General features: G+C 38.3%; 1 long non-coding RNA gene across 1 annotated transcript; it reads right to left on the minus strand.

Moving 5' to 3' along the window:
* Nucleotides 1-14,999: 14,999 nt before the first annotated feature.
* LOC111902357 (uncharacterized) lies at nt 15,000-16,063 on the minus strand. The gene is made up of 2 exons (XR_002853755.3): nt 15,505-16,063; nt 15,000-15,380 (listed from the first exon to the last, which is right to left on the minus strand). It is a non-coding gene; the product is annotated as an uncharacterized LOC111902357 (long non-coding RNA).
* Nucleotides 16,064-21,461: the final 5,398 nt, after the last annotated feature.

Below are 21,461 nucleotides of genomic sequence, written 5' to 3' on the forward strand. Positions count from 1 at the left end.
AAGTAACTATGTACTCACTTTCTAAAGGGATGACTAGAAAATTCGAGCAGAGCTTCGCTTCTAGCAACCGAACTTTCCTTTGACGTGACCTAGTACCATTATCACTCTGACTTAGTCTAATATTCTACATGACTAGAAAGAATCTAGACCTATCAATCATTATAATGAACGTTGATAGTTTTATCAAATAATTATGAGCCATGCAAGACAATTGGGAGACAGGACCATTTCAACATATAGTCTTACTGAAATCCAACAACCAAGCCGACGTGAACTTTCTAGACACCTCTCCCGTAAGTAGATCACTCAATATATGACTTGGAATCACTTATAAATCTTAATTATCAGTTCATAACAACGAATATGTAACGACCAAAATTTTCAAAATAAAATTTTCATTTTTAATTATCCAAAACATGATTCCATCATTCACAAAAACCAGTTACAATTGTTTCCAAAACCATATCAATTACAACTTTATTTCAAAAAATCAGAGTGTCCTATAAAACGCCCGAGTGAGAGTGCGTGCCGCGCCATCAAGCCTTGCCCTTGCCCTTAGGCTCAGATGTACCTGAAACAAATCCACAAATTGTAAGCTAATGCTTAGTGAGTTCCCCAGAGCATAACGCACATACAATCCACATATCACATATCATATTAGCCATAAAGCTACATATACCACATAAGCCATGCATACAACATATATGGATGCCTTGGAAACCCTCTAGGGTCTTACTCCGGGTGCCTCGGGAAGCCTCTGAGGTCTTAGCCCAAGGATGCCCTGGAAACCCTCCAGGGTCTTACTCCGGGTGCCTCGGGAACCCCTAAGGTCTTAGCACACATGCCTTGGGAACCCCCTGAGTTCTTTACCGAGGATGCCTTGGAAACCCTCCAAGGTCTTACACCTAGGTGCCTCGGGAACCCCCCAAGGTCTTTCATGCAAGTGTCACAAATAACCAGCATATCACATATTCCATAACCCACTAACACATCACATAACAATTAATGGGCCGACCTTGGTGCCTTAGAACCATTGGTTTGGCGAGGAGACTCACCTCCATCTATAGAATCCGAAGGCTGCTCTCCTAATAGTCCATAGACACCCGTGTTGAACAATAATAATATTACTCAATGTTAGGATCATACACCATCTAAGTGGAGAACCCAAATCTCCAAGTCCTTTCACAATGGCCCAAAAATTCTTCCTTACTTAATGGGCCCAAAGTCCATATCCAAAACCATTAATGGGCCTCATGGCCCAATAAGGCCCAATCTTAACATCCATGGTCCAAAACAGATAAACTGGTCCACTAACCCCCAAACATGACCAGGCCCAATGACTAATTGAGGCCTAAAAGCCCAAAGGCCAAAACAAATCCAAGTCTATTTTGTAGTGCGTACGCTTAGTGTACCACCCTGGTATGCACAAAGTATTGAGTCCCTGGGCCGTATGCGTTGCGTATGCTAAGTTACACCCAGCGTACTAACAGATTAAGCACTTTCTTCCATTAAGTGCTTAATACTCGATTTTCTCATGTCCAGTAGTCAAATCTAAGCTCATTAAGATGACCTAGGGCATAAAGTTGGCAACTTTAGGCCTTTGCATGTCTCATATGTTCCCACCAACCCATTAAGACCTTTCCAAGGGTCTTAATCCATGCATGAGATCAAAACACTCATCAAGACTTCATTTTTATGCTATGAATGGACCAAAGGACCTCAGATCTAACATTTCAAGCCTCTAGAGTTGTTCAACTCACAAGAGGAGATCCAAAACCAACAAAAAGGACAAAACTAGAAAACCTTAGCTAAATCTAATGAATAAGATGGAAAGATCAAAGCTTTATACCTCCAGAAGCTCCTCAAGGTAAAGTAGATGCAGATTCTTGATGCCCAATGCCACTCCAAGCTTGCTTGACAACTCCATCTTCTTGAATGGACACTAAAATGGCCACAAATGCACTCCTTAAGCTCAAAACACACTCTCAAATGGTATTAGGGTTTTCAGAGATGTTTGAAGGTGAATGAGGCTTATTAGGGTGAGGCTCATATAAGATAAGGATGCTTATATAGGTCTCAAGTCCGGGAATTAGGGTTTGAACATCCGCCACGTACGCCCGACATACTTTTGGTATGCCCAACGTACGTGCTGTCCCTCCACGATCAATCATACATAGTACGCTAAGTGTACCAATGAGTACGCCCAACGTACTTAAGGGACTTATTATGGAATTTTTAAAATCTTCAAGGGATTTAAAGGAAATACCTGATTTGGAGTGTTACAACTCTCCCCCATTTACAAATGTGAATAGATCGGGGTAATGCTCCCGCATCTCCTCCTCCGGCTCCCATGTCCATTCGGAGCCCCTTCAGTGTTACCATTCCACCTTTACCAGCTTCAATTCCTTGTTCCGAAGACCCTTGGTGTTCCTATCCAAAATCACAACGGGTCTCTCAATGTAGTTTACGCTCTCGTCTACCTGAATGTCGTCCAGAGAAACGACTGTAGACTCGTCAGTGACACACTTCCGAAGCTATGACACATGGAAAGTGTTGTGAATCTGGTTAAGCTCATCCGACAGCTCCAAGCGATGTGCTATCCTGCCCACCCGTGCTGTAATCCTGAAAGGGCCTATATATTGTGGCCCTAATTTGCTCCTCTTTCGAAACCTGATGACCCCCTTCCAGGGAGACACTTTCAATAGCACGAAATCCCCCACTTGGAACTCAAAATCTGATCGCCGCCGGTCAACATAATTTTTCTGACAGCTCTGCACGATTCGCAGCCGATCGTGCACCTGTTGAATCAGTCTGGTAGTCTTGAGCACCACCTCAATGCTCCTCATGACTCAGTGTCCAACCTCGTCCCAACAAATCGGAGTCCTACATCTCCTGCCATACAACATCTCAAATGGAGGTTGGTCGATACTGACATGGCAACTATTATTATATGAAAACTATGCTAGTGGAAGGTACGTATCCCAACTCCCTCTAAAATCCAACACACATGCTCGCAGTATATCCTCCAGTGTCTGGATCGTCCTCTCGCTCTAGCCGTTTGTCTGGGGGTGGTACGCGGTACTAAAATGCAACTGAGTGCCCAGTTCCTCGTGGAACTTCTTCCAAAACCTGGATGTAAACCGAACATCCCTGTCAGAGACTACTGATACTGGCAATCCGTGTCTAGCCACCACTTCCCACACATAAACATCCGCCAACTTCTCGGTGGATATACTCTCAGAGATCGGAATAAGATGGGCACTCTTCGTCAGTCTGTCTACGATTACCCATATGGCGTCCACACCCCTCGCCGTCCTTGGTAACTTCGTGATGAAGTCCATAGTGATCTCTTCCCATTTCCACATGGGAATGGGTAGCGACTGAATCTTGTCGTGAGGCCGCTGATGCTCGGCCTTGACCTTCCTGCAGTTCAAATACAACTAGGGATTAAAGTGGGTCCAAACCCGGAACCGGTTAACGGGATTTTTTAGAACTGGAAACCGGACCGGTATATTGGATCCAGTTTCGGTTCGGTTCCAAGTATGGTAACGGGTAAAGTGGGTCTAGAATCGGAAAACCCGAAAACATCAAAGTGGGTAGGTTGGAACCGGATAAAGTGGGTTCAGAACCAAAAAAACTGGAATTTTTCGGTAATTAATTACTACTTCGTGGGTTGAACTTTGAAAACTTTCATATTGATATCCCGACTTTGGGGGACTGTAACTCATTGAATATGAAACTAAAACTAACAAAATTATAGTCTAAAATCATGTACAAACTCTAAAATACACTTTGGAAAAAACCGCATGTCAATCCAACTTTAAACTAATGAGATATGCATGTGTTAACATTTTCATAGAATACAAAGTACAAAAACAAATAGATGAAAAGTTAAAGAATTCTAGTTTTGATATCCTGACTTCGGAGGACTGTAAATCATTCAATATTAAACCAAAAATGACAAAATTATAGTCTAAACTCATTTACAAAATGTAAACTAAAAGCTGGAAAAAACCACATGTTAATCCGACTTCAAACGAATTTGATATGCATGTTTTAAAACATTCACCGAATACAAAAAAACTAAGAAACTAAAAACTTCCAGCTTTGATATCTCGACTTTGGGGGACTCTAAATTGATGAATATAAAACTAAAAATGGCAAATTTATAGTCTAAAATCATGTACAAACTCTAAACTACGTATTGGAAAAAACCTCATGTCAATTGGAGTTGAAACGAATGAGATATGCATCTTTTAAAATTTTCTCAAAAACCGGTTCCGGCCCTAAAAGTGGTTCCGGTTCCTAACACCGGTTCTGGTTTTTAGACCCGGTTTACCCGGACCCAATGGACCCAAACCCGGATTACCCAGAACCCGGATAAAGATAATTTTTAAACCCAGAACTGGAACCAGATCTAAAGGTTCCGGTTCCGGTCCGGTTTTCCGGTTCTAAATCTCATCCCTAAGTACCGCTCCACAAACCAGGCGATCTCCCGCTTCATGCAAGGCCACCAATAACTCAGTCTCAAGTCTCTATAAATTTTCATAGCCCGTAGATGTATAGAGAACTTGGACTTCTGAGCCTCCTCTATTATCTTCTGTCTCACTCCTCTAGTCACCGGTACCCACACTCGGCCATATTGTGTCAAAAGGCCACATGTATCCTTGAAAAACAAAGGATATTGTCCCCGAATCCGCTCTATCTTCCAGTTCTCCTTCTTCACCCCTCGACCTGAGCCCCCTTGATCATATCCAACAATGGATAGATCATAGTCATCCTCAAACAAACATTCCCAATCGGGGAACCTGCTGCCTTGCGGCTCAAAGCATTGGCCACCACGTTGGCCTTTCTAGGATGGTATAAGATCTCACAATCATAGTCCTTCAGCACATCCAACCACCTCCTCTTTCGCATATTGAGGTTCTGTTGATCCATCAAATACTGCAAGCTCTTGTGATCAGTATAGATGGTGCACCTCACTCCATACAAGTAATGCCTCCAGATCTTAAGGGCGAACACCACTGCCCCCAATTCCAGATCATGAGTAGGGTAATTCGCCTCATGAGGCTTCAACTGCCTCAAGGCGTAAGTTATCACATGCACCATCTGCATCAGTACTGCACCTAACCCAAAAATCGATGCGTCACAGTATACCACCAAATCATCTAACCCCTCGGGTAGTACCAGAATCGAAGCCTCGTATAACCTTTGCCTCAAGGTCTCAAAAGCCATCTGCTGATCCGTACCCCATCGGAAGGTTGCATTCTTCTTGGTCAAGCGGGTCAAGGGCACAACAATCTTGGAGAAATCGATCCTGGATAAATCTCCGATAATAGCCCGCTAGGGCCAAGAAGCTACGGATCTCGGAAGCATTCTTCAGTACTTTCCACTGCATCACTGCCTCTACTTTAGCTGGATCAACAGAAATACCCTCCCGACTGATAATGTGACCCCAAAATTGTACCTCCCGCAACCAAAAATCACACTTGGAGAACTTGGCATACAACCTCTCTGCCCTCAGGGTCTCCAATACCTCCCTCAGATGATGTTCGTGCTGCTCCTTGGTCTTAGAGTAGACCAGAATATCATCAATAAAAACGATAACCGATCGATCCAACATTGGTCTACATACCCTGTTCATGAGATCCATGAACACTATTGTGGCATTGGTGAGCCCAAACGACATCACCACAAACTCGTAGTGCCCATACTGAGTCTTGAAAGTTGTCTTCGGTATGTCCTCATCCCGAATCCTCATCTGATGGTACCCCGATCGAAGATCAATCTTGGAAAACAAGACGTACCCTGAAACTGATCGAACAAATCATTGATCCTTGACAACGGATAACGGTTCTTCACTGTTATTTTGTTCATATCTCGGTAATCAATGTACATCCTGTGTGATCCATCCTTCTTTTTCATGAACATGATCGGTGCTCCCCACGGGGAACTGCTCGGACGGATGAACCCTCGATCTAGCAGCTCCTGAAGCTGCTTAGATAACTCTTGCATCTCGGGCGGTGCCAACCGGTATGGTTCCTTCACTATCGGAGCGGCATCCGACATTAAATCAATTTGAAACTCCTCCTACCTCTCCGGAGGCACTCCTAGTAATTATTTGGAAAAGACATCCCGAAACTCCTGTACAACCGGCACACTGCCCACATACGTCGTGGTCTCAACCCTCATATCTGAGATATAAGCCATAAATCCCATACATCCATGTTGCAGAAATCTCCTTCCCCTCGCAGCTGAACAGATAGTTGGCCCCTACGAGGCCCTCTCTGTAACATCCCAAGTTTGGAAGCAAGAGTTCAGGGGTGTAATGTGTAAATGGAAAAGTAGACTCGGCGAGTTGGAGCTTTAACTCGTCGAGTCGGAACGTATGTTGGGCACGTGATACGTGACCTAACTCGCCAAGTCGGTGGCTAGACTCGACGAGTCAGTGCTGGGAAGAGAAAACCCTAAATCTTAGGGTTTGCACCTTATTTAAATGATCATGTGTCCTCCCCTCAGCCTCCTTATACCCTTGAGAGTCAGTAAACCCTAAAATTGAGTGTGAGCCATTGGTGAGAGTTTTTGAGCTTTGGAAGGTGATTCTAGTGAAGGAAACTTGTAGATCAAGAGGCTAGCATCAAGGAACTCGTGTAGATCTAGAATCTACTTCATATTGGGCATATTTATGAGGTAACAAGTCGTTACCTTGAGCTTTACCCTTCTAGATCTTTTCATGGATGAGGATTTGGGGCTTTTTAGCATGTTTGGAATCCATTTTGGGTTTTGGGACTAGATCTGGGGTTGCAACTTCAGATCTAGACTTATCTTGGTCCATGGAGGAATAAAGTAGCAGCCTTTTTGCTCATTTGAGAGCATTCTTGTCTTGAACCTTCTTTCTAGCTTGTGTTGAGCCTATATTGCCTTACATGCACGTAAAGTTGGAAACTTTACATGTGAAACTAGCCCTAAGAGTCCAGATCTATGAGTTGGAAGCAGTGAGATGGTCTGAAATTGTTTGAATAGGGATGGCTTAGTAGACTTGGCGAGTCTGTTATTGGACTCGACGAGTTGGGTCACAAACCCTAACCCATCTGGTTATAATGCAGATTAGAGAGTTGAGTGGACTCAGTGAGTTGGACAGGCTAGGACTCGGATTGAAGGGCTCGACGAGTCATGGGGTGACTCGGCGAGTCAAGTCGCAAATTGTGGGGTTTCTGAGTTCATGAACTCAATGAGTCCCTAGGTTAACTCGGCGAGTAGGGTCAACCAGGAAGGTTGACTTTGACCAGGACTGTGACTTTGACCAAGAGTTGACTAGTTTGACTTCAAAGGGTATTTTGGTAACTTGGGCTCTGATGGTTATGGTTTCAATGAAGTTTTAGGCGGTGGTGTTCGTAGCGGTGGTCGGGAGTTTTGATCTCATCTCTTCAGATCGGCATTTTGAGGTGAGTTATCCTTACTATATCGACAGGGTCTAAGGTACCAAGGCCAACCCTTTCTCGGATTGTGTATTGGTATTTGCTTGCTATGTTTATTGATCTTTTAGATCTGCGTCCTGGTAGTTAGGGCGGTATTGTGTTGAGTGACCCGGTTTAGGTCGGTATCCTGGTATATAGGATGATGCTATGTTTAGTGACCTGGTTTAGGTCGGTATCCTGGTTAGGATGTTGTTATGCTATATGTTCTGTTAGATCGGTTTGTTTATATATGGACTGTTATATGATTATTTGTTATGTGCACATGATTGATTGGTATGGGGGTTGGGTTGAGGCGGGTCCTGCTTCATGCTGTAGGCCAACATACCCAGGGCGGACCAGATAGACTGCAGACCCAGAAGGGTACATAGTCAGGCCGAAGGCCCGACAAGCGGTCCGGATAGGCTGAAGTCCCCACGAGGGCGGTCCAGACGTGTCGAGGCTCGGAGAGTGGGCCAGATAGACTGAAGGCCCGATGCGGGCGGTCCAGTCATACTAAAGACTCAGAGAGTGGACCAAGTGGACTGAAGGCTCTATGTGGGCGGACCAGTCACTCTGTAGACTCTAGATACATGGTTGTTCTATGTTTGTTGTATAATATGTTATGGTTATATGAGGTTGGTATTTTGGGGGTAACTCACTAAGCTTTCAAGCTTACACTTATCGATTATTGTTTCAAGTTCGGCGGATGACCGCAGGAAGGCAAAGGCGTGATCGTACACTTCCCTCGATTTATGATTATGATTTATGGGAGCTATGATGTGAAACTATTTTGAAAACCTTTCGTAATAACTATTGGTATTTTACATGTTTTTGAAAGTTTAAATTTGATATGAATTTTATGGGTGTTACACTCTCACCCTGTATAAATAGTTCTCCCCCACTTGGGTTTCGAACCTCACTAAATGGCGCTCATAATCAATCATGGTCCCGTTGGCCCCCAACCAGTCCATCCCGACAATCACCTTTAGTCCCCGCAACGGTATCGAAACTAGATCGACACGAAACCTGTCTCCAAAAACATTCAGGACACAGTCCCGATACATCCTCGTAGCACTCACTGTATGTTCATCTGCAATCTCCACCTCGAGCGGGGAATCCAAGGTTCCCAGCGCGTCCCGAAACTTCCTGCTAAGCGCAAGAGACACGAACGATCGGGTAGCTCCTGAATCGAACAAAACATGAGCATACATACCATTGACCAAAAAGGTCCCTATACATAAGCATGATATACACATAAGCAATGCAAATAAATAAATAAAGAGCAGGTAAGTAAGTACATACCAGCCACGACGTTTGGCTCTGCTCGAGCCTCCTCGGTGGTCAACTGAAACACACAGCTCTTCACCACCGGAGCATCCGCCTTAGCAGGGCGACCATCAGTAATCCTCAATGTGGTAGACGCAGGTGCCACCACCGCTCCTCCCCGTCCCTGCAACCTCGGACAATCGGCCTTTTATGGCCAATTTGTTGCACTGGAAACAAATCAAGCCGTTTTTGGGGCAATCTCTGCTCACATGGCCCTGCTGATTACATGTATAACATGTCAGAACTGTCCCCCGACAAACTCCACCATGAGATCTCCCACACTTGGCACACCGGCCACGGCCCTACTGGCCCTTACTCGATGAATCCGAGGTCTTAGGCTTTTTAGCATGACCCACTGCTGTCTGAACCTGCTCAGGCTTCCGCTTGCTGCGGAATTCCAACTCCATCTCCCGCTCACGGGCCTTCTCAACCATCTTATTAAGGGTTTTGCACCCTATGAAACTCACAAACTCCCAGATATCATCCCTCAACATGGAATGATACCTCGTCCTCCGCATGTCCTCATCGGTAGCATACTATGGAATCAATAATGCTCGTTCCTGAAACTTGTTGGTGATCTCCGCCACAGTCTTGGTGGTCTGCTGAAGGTCATGAAACTCCCTCATAAGTCGTTGTACCTCAATTAGTGGTGCAAACTCCAAATCAAACCACCTAACAAACTCGATCCATGTCATCTCAGCCATACCGGCTCCTCCTACCTGGCTAGTAACCTCGCCCCACCAATCTCGGGCTTTATTTCTCAGCATACAAGAAGCAAAACCCACCTTTGCTGCGTCCGAGCTAGAACTCGTGCGTTGGGCATTCTTGATATCCACCATCCAATGTCGGCTAACAATAGGGTCACTGACCACGAAAAACTTTGGCGCTCCGCACGCCTTGAACTCCCAGAACGAGTGAGTTCGAGCCCCGACTTGGCCCGCAACAATATCGGCTCTAAATCCCCTAAGCCTCTCCTTCATAATCTCCATCATACCCTCCTTGACCATCCTAAAGATAACTGGGGTAGCGTCAAGAATGCCCCTCGTAACCTCAGTTGCGATGAGCTCACACAACCTCTCATCGATGGGCTCGGTACCATCGCCCGACCCAGATCCAGATCCTGATCCTGATCCACCAGCTCAATGTCGTATCGCCACCATATTGAACTGCAATACCATAAAACATAATGATCAAGATGTCCATAACAGGGATCTTCCCACACCAGTCCTCCTTAGAGCTCACAGGTCTAGCATTGGTTTGGGTACAGGTCCTGTGCTTTCAGTAGTACGGTCCCAATACTACCTTATGCACCTACCTGTACCTTTCCCCAAGGCTCTACCTGACAACTCCACTTCGTCCCAAAATAAACCATATCCTGCAGACTATCGCATATCTCAAATCCTAGGCTGTCCTAAGATTTGGCCTACTTACATCAATCATACCGGTCATAACAGCTTGCCTTTATGCATGCAAGTTATACACAGAAAAAGGATCAAATAGACTTTCGAATAATAGATTCTACCCTAGGACCACAACCAAATAAGGAACAGGAAATAAGGTCAAATCAATCATTCTAAGGCTATAAGCTCTCGACCGTATACAGTTTTAAAAGTATACACATAGCAAGTTCCATACAATCATCAAAGCTCAAATATCAGTATAACATGGCTAACATATTGGGGAACTACTTACTTGGCCCGACTGATCACGCGCGTTGCACTCTCATCTTTTCCTTTCTTTAAAAACTTTTCATTTTATCTTTGAAAACAATTTTACCATTTCCTTAGTTTGAGTCCCGACACACCCGAGAGTGTGCCCGAATCCCTCAAACCAAGGCTCTGATACCAACTTGTAACGACCTAAATTTTCATTTTTAATTATCCAAAACACGATTCCATCATTCAAAAAAACCAGTTACAATTGTTTTAAAAACCATATCAATTACAACTTTATTTCAAAATATCAGTGTGTCCCATAAAACGCTCGAATGAGAGTGCATGCCACGCCATCAAGCCTTGCCCTTGCCCTTGGGCTCAGATGTACCTAAAACAAATCCACAAACTGTAAGCTAATGGTTAGTGAGTTCCCCAGAGCATACCGCACATATTACCAAAAGTGGCAAAATATTGAAACTTTTGTGGCAAAAATTTGAAAAAATTAAAGAGCGACCAAAACTGTCAAAATTGCTAAAGAAGTGTGGCAAAACCCAAATTGATTAAACTATATTACTATACTATTCCTTAAGTTGCTTTATATATATATATATATATATATATATATATATATATATATATATATATATATACACACACTAGGTTAAAACCTGTGGAACCCAAGGGTAATAATTTTAAATAGAATTAAAAAATTGTTTATATAATAAAATAATATATCATTAATTTAGAAAAACTTATGAATTGTAGTATTGTATTTTTTAATAACTTTGTAATTTGTAACTATTTAATTACACATGTAAATCCACATATTTTATAAAAGTCGTGAGTTTATATAATGCAACATATTATTTGTATGAAACGACTTATAATAAATTTAAACTCGTAGAAACCACAGTTGAAAAGGAAAAACAATATTCATAACTTATGTATATTATACGTTATTAGAGTAAAACAACTTTAAAACATCCATTATGTTTGACAAATATTTTTTACCCTTTTAAATATAAATATAAAATGACAAAAATACATTATATATATTATTAAATTATTCTTTTCTATCTAAATGTTTATCAAAGCAAAATAAGTTACATTAACTAACTATTAATTTTATGAAAAAAATATAACAAAAAAATATTTGTTTGTTATTTAACAACTAAAGAAAGTAAAGTTCATGGTTTTGAAAATATGATGAAACCCATTACAATATGTGATAAAGAATCTACCCTAATAAGTATGAATGTTTTTGTCATTTGCAATCTTCTAAAGCGGTTTTTTCTTATTATTTTCATTTATCTTTTTTCATTTGGCAATTATGGTATTTTTCATTTTTCTTAAATTACATAAAATTTACTAACTAATTACATTATTAACCAAAATTGCCCCTGCAACCTCCAATTGTGTTTACCTTAAAACTTTAATATTGAGGTCATAAGCACAAATTTTATTTTCTTTTAATAGGTCTCATTTTAGCCTTATACTTCTTAAACTAATAGGTTAAAGAAATTCCGAGTCAAAATGACCTTATTTTGACTCAAAAATACCATTTTGTCAAATTTGATCATTTTTAATGGGTTTTTTTAAGTAATTTGCCCACTTAAACATAAAAAATAGCTTTACATTTATACGAAACAATTAAAATAAAAAATATTTTTTTTCAAAATTGTCATTTTGATCATTTCTTCATGTCAACTCAATGTATAGTTTAAATGCTTTGTTAATGTTTGTTCTTTAATAACAGGAAAAATATGATAAAATAAAATAATACACCAATATACCCAAATTGTCCCTGCATTCTCCACTTCTGTTTACTTTAAAATTTTATAATGACAAATTTTCATTTTTTTACCTTTACTCATAGAAACATATAAACAACAAAGTACGATTTCATGATTTTATTTTTTTAAAAAGGGAAATTTTATACTTTATAATAACAATGACCATATTCTCATTTTATTTACAACACATACACACATTTCATACAATTGGTATGACAAATACAAAATTACATAAACACTCCATGCATGAGAAATACATAATTGCATCTGATCGAAATTTGCCCCTTTTAAAAAAATAACAATGAAGCAAGGTACTTTGGTGTTTTTATGTTTCTATGAATACATGTAAAAAAAAACTAAAAAAATGAAAACAATTATTAAAAGCAGTTGCAAAATAGATGTTAAAAAATAACACCAGGTGAATTGGATAAGTTCACAGCTAAGGGTAGCATTTTTTTAAAAATAGAATGCTATATTTTTAGACATTTATATAAAAATAAATTATTCATTATTCTACTTTAGTTTAGATCACCTGTAATCACAAAATGAGACCACAAGCAGAAAGTTTGATATTTTTAAATAAGTCTCATATTAGCATTATACTTCCTAAACCGCTAAGTGGAAGAAATTCGGAGTCAAAATGACATTTTTTACTCAAAATGACCTTTTTGTCCAATTTGGTCATTTTTACTTTTTTTTTCTTCGTAATTTACCCACTTAAAACAAATTATTTTTTGTTCAAAATTGTCATTTTGACCATCTTTTTTCCTTTTTTGTCATGTCAACCAAATATACAGTTTAAAAGTTTAGCTAATATTCATTGTAGCTTAAAAGTTTGGCTAATATTCATTGTTCTTAAATAACAGGAAAAATACAATAAAATTAAAACAGCAGACCAATATACCTAAATTGCCCTTGCAACTTCCATTTATGTTTACTTTAAAATTTTAATATTGAGGTCATAGAAAGTTTATTTTTTTTAAATACATTCCATTTTGGCATTATACTTCCTAAACTGTTAAGTTGAAGAAATTTGGAGTCAAAATGACCTTGATTTGATTCAAAAATACTTTTTCGTAATTTGCCGACTTAAACATAAAAAACAAAAGTACATTGATATGAAACAATTAAAACAATATATATTTTTTTGTTCAATATTGTCATTTTGACCCTTTTGTTTCCCCTTTAATTCATGTCAACCTAATGTAAGTTTAAAAGTTAGGCTAATGTTCGTTGTTCTTTAATAACAGGAAAAATAAGATTAAATAAAAAAAAATACCAGTATACCTAAATTGCCCCTGCATTCTCCATTTTCGTTTATTTTAAAATTTAATACTGAGAGTACGTTGCTATTTCTTGACAGCACCGGTTATAGCGGCCATTTGTGATAAAATCAAATGGTATTTCCGATGACCACCAACTCAAATAAGTTTATGGCACAGGGTGGGGTTATAATGGTTTTTATTACAACAAATTTTCATTTTTTTTTTGTTTTCTTGCCTATACTCATAGAAACATACAAGCAAACTACTTTTCTTGACTTTTTTTAAAAAGGGGGGGGGGGATTTGTACTCTATAATTACACCATATTTTCATTCGTTTATTTTTTTTAAATTAGTTTTTGGATTCAAATGATCAAACATGCATTGATGGTAAATCTGTTCAGGGTAATAACATTAGAAATGTGTGTTGTACTTACATTTTAAGTCATAAGTGGCAATAATATAATTTTTTTACCCATTAGAAATTCTCTTTTATTAAATTGTACAATTTCAGTTTGATTTTTTTAAAAAAAATCTTTTTTTGGATTCAAGTGATCAAACATGCATTCATGGTAAATCAATTCAAGGACAATATGGAGGTCACTTTAGTCTTTTAGATGTGTATGTTGTTAAACAACTTAGAGTCCAAATGTAGATTCCTTTACTGATATCTGTTAACTAACATAAGGTTATTACACTCATCCTTTCCCCCTCACAGACAAATGAGAAATTCAATCACACGACAATATCTCTAAAACATTTAACCTCCCAGAAAACAATATCAAAAGCATCATCATTACCTCCTGAAAAGATTGCCAATGGTATACATATGCCTCAGGCTAATGGTCTAAGTAAGGAGCCCTTGGTTACATGGGTTCACAAAAACTTTCAGGTTTATTCAACAACTCTACTAATCATTAATAGATCATATTATAGCATCGCCAATGAAAGCTATTATCCTAGTTTATCATAAAAACTTTCAGGTCCTACATTTTTTTTGGACAGAAAAGTCTCGATTATTTAACATTTTGCCCAAATTAACAAAAAAGTCATTTTTTATTTTATTTTTATAGGAAATGAAATACTTTGTGATTTTCCCAAAGTAATGTGACTCTTCTGCATAAAACCCTATCAGTAAAGCATAAATAAAATTAGTGAAATTATGATGTGGTATTATATGATGAGGTTGTCCTATTTTTTGAATTTCAGGGTATACTGACAAATGAAACAAAGTGTTTAAGATGTGAGACTGTAACTGCAAGAGATGAAATATTCTTAGATCTGAGCCTTGATATTGAGCAAAACAGTTCCATTACAAGTTGCCTAAAGAATTTCAGTTCCACTGAGACCTTAAATGTTGAGGATAAGTTTTTATGTGATAACTGCTGCAGGTTTCTCTACTTTCTTTCTCAACAATATTTTATTTTTGTGATAATGGTTTTCATTTTTATGAAGTGTAAAAATGTTTTGTGGGGGCCCATAGTTTGCAGGAAGCACAAAAGAGGATGAAGATCAAGAAACAACTGCATATTCTAGTGATACATTTGAAACGTTTCAATACATGGAGCAGCTGGGAAGGTACAAGAAGTTGTCATACCGTGTTGTGTTTCCCCTTGAGCTGAAGCTAACAAACACCATGGAAGATGCTGACTGTGAGTAATCTCTATTCGTGGTGATGGTCCATGTTGGCAGTGGGCCCAACCATGGGCATTATGCGAGTCTGGTGAAAAGCCACAACCACCGGCACTTCTTTGATGATGAGAATGTGGAGATGATTGATGATTCAGCAGTTCAAACTTCATTTAGTTCGGCTTAGGAGTATGCAAGCAACACTAACCATGGATACATCTTGTTTTATGAGAGCCTTGTTGGAAATAACAACATCACCTATTGAATCAAATTCGATCGTATGTTATGCTATTTTTTCCTTTTTCTTTTTTTTTTCTTTTGTTCTGGACAGAATCAACAAAAATAAACAAAATTCAACTACAAATTGGAGTGAAGAACTTACTTCTTGGAGGAAGAAGGATTTTGGGTTCGATAAAAAATGAAGAACGGATGCCGACGTATCGATTTGTTGTCTCCCAAAATATTTAAGTGATACCCGATATTAAAAAAACTAATGTTTCATTCAAATCACCTTATGGCAGTTGGGGTCAATGGTCATCCGTTGTGTCACCGGTCGTTCGGTTGTCCCCTATATTGAGAAGAGCGATATTTTCTTGAGGCGACAGAGGGAGAGGTGGTGGAAGATCCTGGTCGATTGGTGATCGTCTCTAGGGCTGACAATTCTCGACACGACCCGCGACATGACCCATGACACGACACGAAATAAATGGGTTTGGGTAGAGTTGTTCAACCCGTCAACCCGCCAACCCTGTTAGGGTGCAAAGTCATGCTTGGATGTAGTGTTTTAGGCTTTCCTCTTTGTATGTGTAAATGGGTTGAGTCTTTCCTATAAATAGGAAGTGAGTGACTCCCATTATGTAAGTGAATCCATTTAGAGTGTTAGACTAGAGAGAGAAACTTGTACAAACCTATTTTGTATATTCTTTCTAGATCTAATAAGAGCTTACAAAGATTTATTTACTCCTTGTGTTCTTGAATTTGTATGATGAATCACTAGATCTTTCCTAATTCCGCACATGCCATCATAATCAACACCACTACAATTGGTATCAGAGCGGGTGTTCTTGATTTGATCAAGAATTGATCCTTGATGGCTTTCTTGATTTGGTGATTCATTTTATGATCTTGGATCTTCGTGTTTTGAGAGTGTTTTGTGTTCTAGAAATCGAATTTTTCCTTGATTTGATCCATAATTCGATTTTCTCTCTTTAGAATACTTGTTTGTTTCACTTTCTCTCTCTAGAGATCTCCTTGATTTACACTTTCTCTCTCTAGAAAACCCAAGTTCATATCATTTGATTCGAAAGAAAAGAAGCAATTATGGAGAAATGGATGATACATAGTGAAGATGTTCAAAGTGAATGCTCATTTGAATATCTTCTTTATAGCTTAACTGTTGGATTGAAAAGTGAATATGATATTGTTATAAATGGAGAAAAGAATGAAGTTGGAGAATTAATTAGTTGTCCAATTTTTCGAACCAAACATTTGTTTTATCGTTTGGTTACAACATATCAAAAGAGACGAAGAAATAGAAGAGATGGAGAAGTCATAAAAGGAATTTCTCGTGCTGAATGCAAATATGGAAGCAATAAGCTTGAATATTATGCAGATTGTCGTGAAGCTTGGGATGGTGTTCTTGATGATGATGATGTTCAAGAAAAAGGAGTTCAAGTTGATTTTCAAGTTGAAAAAGTTTTTTGTTTGATTGGAGTTCAAACCGATGATATTTTGTGTTCTTGTGATTCGTTTGAAGGAATGATTCCTTATCGGAAGCCGGTGATGCAAGAAAATCACAAATATCAAACTCCAAAAGATTTGATTCAAATTCACAAAGTTGATGTTGTGGAAAGTGGGTTTGTTCATGAGATCAAGTCTTCAAGATGCAAAAAGATGAGAAAGAAAAAGAAGAAGAAGATCAATCGCAAAAACAAGCGGGTTTACTCACAAAAATCGTCAAATGTTGTGAAGCCGAAATTCGTGAAGCAAATTTGGGTTCCAAAGCAACAATCTCCAAATGTTGTATTGAATTTGAAGTCAAAACCCAAAAGTGTTAGTGGTTCTTTGAAGATGTTCTTGGATCGTTGAAGAACATAAAGTACACGAAGAACGAGTTATACATCTCGCATGGTGGGTGGTACAATGTTCGATTTGGAGATTTTCTCATTCCGACAAAAGAACCAAGATCTTCCAAATTTGATTCGTTCGTTGAAAACGGAACTCGATTCGTCAAAAAAGTATCTCAAATTCTTAAATGGATTCCAAAACGTCCATGATTTCGATTCATATTTTTCGTTTTTCATTTTTGATCGACTTGCTTCGTTGGATCTAATCCGTTTTAACCCCATTGATGATCCAATAATTTTTTTTAAGATCAATTCTAACTAAAAACAAAATCAAATTTGCGTCTACTGTTCATTGATCCAAAATTCATTTGATCCTCATCGTGAGCCCAAATCGCGATCATATTGTTCATCAATCTTTCAGCCCAAAATGTGTTTAATCCATTACAATTGTGTGAGCCCAGTCGGTTGAAGTAGTTAATTCAATAACCTTGTTGCTGATCTCGTTCTTACAACACACATCTCGTACTTGTACCATCGATTCATCATCTTCATAATCAATTGTTATTGAGTTCTTAATCTCGTTTTCTCATTTTTTTTCTGATCGATGTTGAATGCTAATCTAAAAACGAGTCTCGATTTCATATGATTTGGAATATATTGAAATCGATTTTTTACAAGTTCAAGTGAAGTAATTGTCAAATTGGTTCTTGATTTTGATGAACTTGTACAAAGAACACATGAATGTGATGAAGAACAGTCGGATAATCATGTTTTGATCCAAAATTTGTTGTTTGAATCATCAATTTCTTGTTTGTTGATTGTTGACTTCGAAAAGTCAAACTGTGAAAAAGTCAAAGTCGAGATTTAAGAGATGAATCGATGAATTAGAGGCCGAAATTTGTTAATACAGGTTGTATTTGGGATGAAGATGTCGAAATCAAGTTAAATTTGGGTTTAATTTTGAAAGTGATTGGGATTGTGTTCTTAATGTCGAACACAGTGAGTTCGTTCATGTTTGCTTCTTGAACATGATTTGAAAATCAAATGGCTATTTGGATAAAAAGGCTTGATGTCGAACACGTTTTATTTGGAAGATGGAGCCTTGAGGTTCGAATCATGGTTTGTATGTCGATTTCTGTGTTTCAAAGGCTATGAAATCGAAGGGTTGAACGATTAAAGATTAATTTGGAGTCGATGGATCTGTGATAGTTTTGGAATGAACTGGAAAGATTTTGGAGTCAACATTTGAAGAATTGAATGATTTTGATATGCTATTGGTTCGATAGTTGACTGGAACCAAAAGAAATTTTGATGTCGATTGTTGATTCTTCAAACATGATTTCGCATTTGGTTAACTGGTTTGAAGGCCAAGAATATTCGCATTTGGGTCTCAATTGAGTTCGCATTTGAGGTTGTATTGATTAGGCTTCGCATCTAAAATTGGATGATTGGGTTTTGAAGGTCAAAGTGTTTTGTTCGCATTCATGTTTCAGTATGCGGAAGTTGTTCATTCGCATTTGTTTTTGCAAGTGATTTGGGAAGTTGACGCTTAATATGCGAAGAATTTGACTGGAACGTGCGAAGTATTTCACTGTAAAACGTGAATTGGGGAAGAAAACAAATAGTTTCGAATTTGGCCCCTTATATTTTCACGAAATGGCAAAATCAGCCCAGTTTCGCAAGTTTGAAGAAAATGCAGAAATTTTCAAAATGAGTACCTGCAGTTTCGTAACTTCGCATATGGGTAATATAAGCTGAGAAATTGCAGAATTTTCAGTTCTGGTCCCTGCAGTTTGTGCGAATTTACGCTTTATGCCCGGTTTCACAAATGGGCTAGAGTTTCGCATATTTGATTGTTTTTGGCGCAACGGGTCCCTGCAAGTTTCAGAGAGTGACAATTTCTACCCGGTTTTTGAAAAATCTTGCAACTTTCACCCAAAAAGTAAAAAATTTTCATAAATTGGAAATTTTTTGTGGGTTTTTCGTGATTGTTTTTCCGTGCAAGATTTTTGGTGATTCATTTTTGGTACACATCAAGGGGGAGTATCGTGAAGACTATTCCTCGGGCGCTTCTCATCCTTAGTGAGTTTTATAATCATTTTTTTATTATAAAAAGGGGGAGAATGATGGTTATTCGAAGCTTCTCAGATTGTCGAATATTCATTTGCGGATTTGAAGACCGGTGTTACTTCGAGAGGGAGTTTGGTCTTGATCGCGCTAGCTCGTTGGAGATTGAAGCCGGACATCTAATCCTAACTTTGAGGGGGAGAATGTTAGGGTGCAAAGTCATGCTTGGATGTAGTGTTTTAGGCTTTCCTCTTTGTATGTGTAAATGAGTTGAGTCTTTCCTATAAATAGGAAGTGAGTGACTCCCATTATGTAAGTGAATCCATTTGGAGTGTTAGACTAGAGAGAAAAACTTGTACAAACCCATTTTGTATATTCTTTCTAGATCTAATAAGAGCTTACAAAGATTTATTTACTCCTTGTGTTCTTGAATTTGTATGATGAATCACTAGATCTTTCCTAATTCCGCACATGCCATCATAATCAACACCACTACAAACCCGCTAACCCGTTTATTAAACGGGTCATATATGAGTTTCTCAAAAAATAAACGGGTTGACCCGCCAACCCGTTTATATTATTAATAAAAAAATTATTTTATACTAAATGTATTTATGTATCAAGTATTAATATTTAATAAGTATTATATAATATATACCATTGATTCATAGACCATTTGACTATTTTGACATGTTAACTCGTTGTAGATGGTCTAAAGTCGTAAGTCGTAACCTATAAGACTAAGTTTGTAACATGTTTCTATGAATGTTTTTAATTTCCATTTGGATGTTTAAAACTTAAATGTATAAAATTCAGACCACGAACCCGCCAACCTGTGAACCCATATAAATAAATGGGTTGGCGGGTCATATATGGGTTTATGTTTCAAACCCGTCAACCCATGACCCGCCAACCCGTGACCTGTATATTTAAATGGGTTGTGTTTGGGTTGACATATTTTGACCCGCCAACCCGCCAATCCGCGACACGTCAACCCGAACACGACACGATTGCCAGACCTATTCGTCTCTCTCCCAATCGGTCTGTTATCCACTTCAAATTTTACCATCGCTTCATCCTCTTGTTCCGCAATCGGAGCTTACCAAAAAGATCAAAGAAAAAGAGTCGGATGGAAATTAGAGGTTACAAAGCAAGAATGTTGAAATATTAAAGGGGCGACTGATTTTACAACTGAGTGAATTAGGGATTTGAAACCCAAATCACAGCTAATCAAGGGACCGAGATTTGAGGATGACTGAAGATTTAGAAGATAAATTCCTGATTTTCCTATTGAAATATGAAAATTGAAGAGGAAAGTATTTAACTGGTAAATGAACAAATAAGGGCGAGAGAGATAATTTCGGGATTTCAGTTTGATAAAATGAGCGGAAAAATAAGCTAGGAGAGGGCTTAGAGAATGACACATGATAGAAAAGTACTTATTTATTATGATATATATATATATATATATATATATATATATATATATATATATATATATATATATATATATATATATATATATATATATATATATATATATATTAACTAGAAAACTTTTAATTTAATTTGATAAAAACTATCACATACTCAGTGGCGGATTTAGGGGGGTTCCGGGGTGGCACCGGCAACCCCTAAATTTTTCGGCCGCAGTGGAAAAATTTTCGAAATTCTTAAATTTTTTTATTTTTTCTACTATCGTGCAACCCCTAATCTTCCTGTGCAACCCCTACTATGAAATCCTGCGTCCGCCTGTACATACTTATTTTCTATATGCATGCCGAAAGACCTCCTTGGCCACCCATGTATTTAACATCTAGTTTATGTAATTTTGTTGATATATTGGTATATAACTAATAGAATATTAGAATCCTTATAATAATACTTTCATCACCTAGTTTATGTATTTTTTTGGAATGTTCGACTATAGCAAGAACTCCCGAATCTAAAACCGTTTGGCCTTTCAGTTTAGTTTCAACAAAGAATTCTTATGCATCATATTTAGTTTGTAATGCATGCTTTATTAGAATTAAAAAAAAAAAAAAAACAAAAATAACCGAACATTGCATACAACTTACATTATAATCGTACCCTTTTAGCAAAATGCAAATATAAAACAACGTGCATATCATAATGCCTAAGGTACAACTATTTGTCGACTACTTTTTTTTTTCTTCCAATTTTACTTGTTGAATCGCCCCTACAT

This window comes from Lactuca sativa, chromosome 5 (genome assembly GCF_002870075.4).
Source record: "Lactuca sativa cultivar Salinas chromosome 5, Lsat_Salinas_v11, whole genome shotgun sequence".
In the NCBI taxonomy this organism is placed as follows: Eukaryota; Viridiplantae; Streptophyta; class Magnoliopsida; order Asterales; family Asteraceae; genus Lactuca; species Lactuca sativa.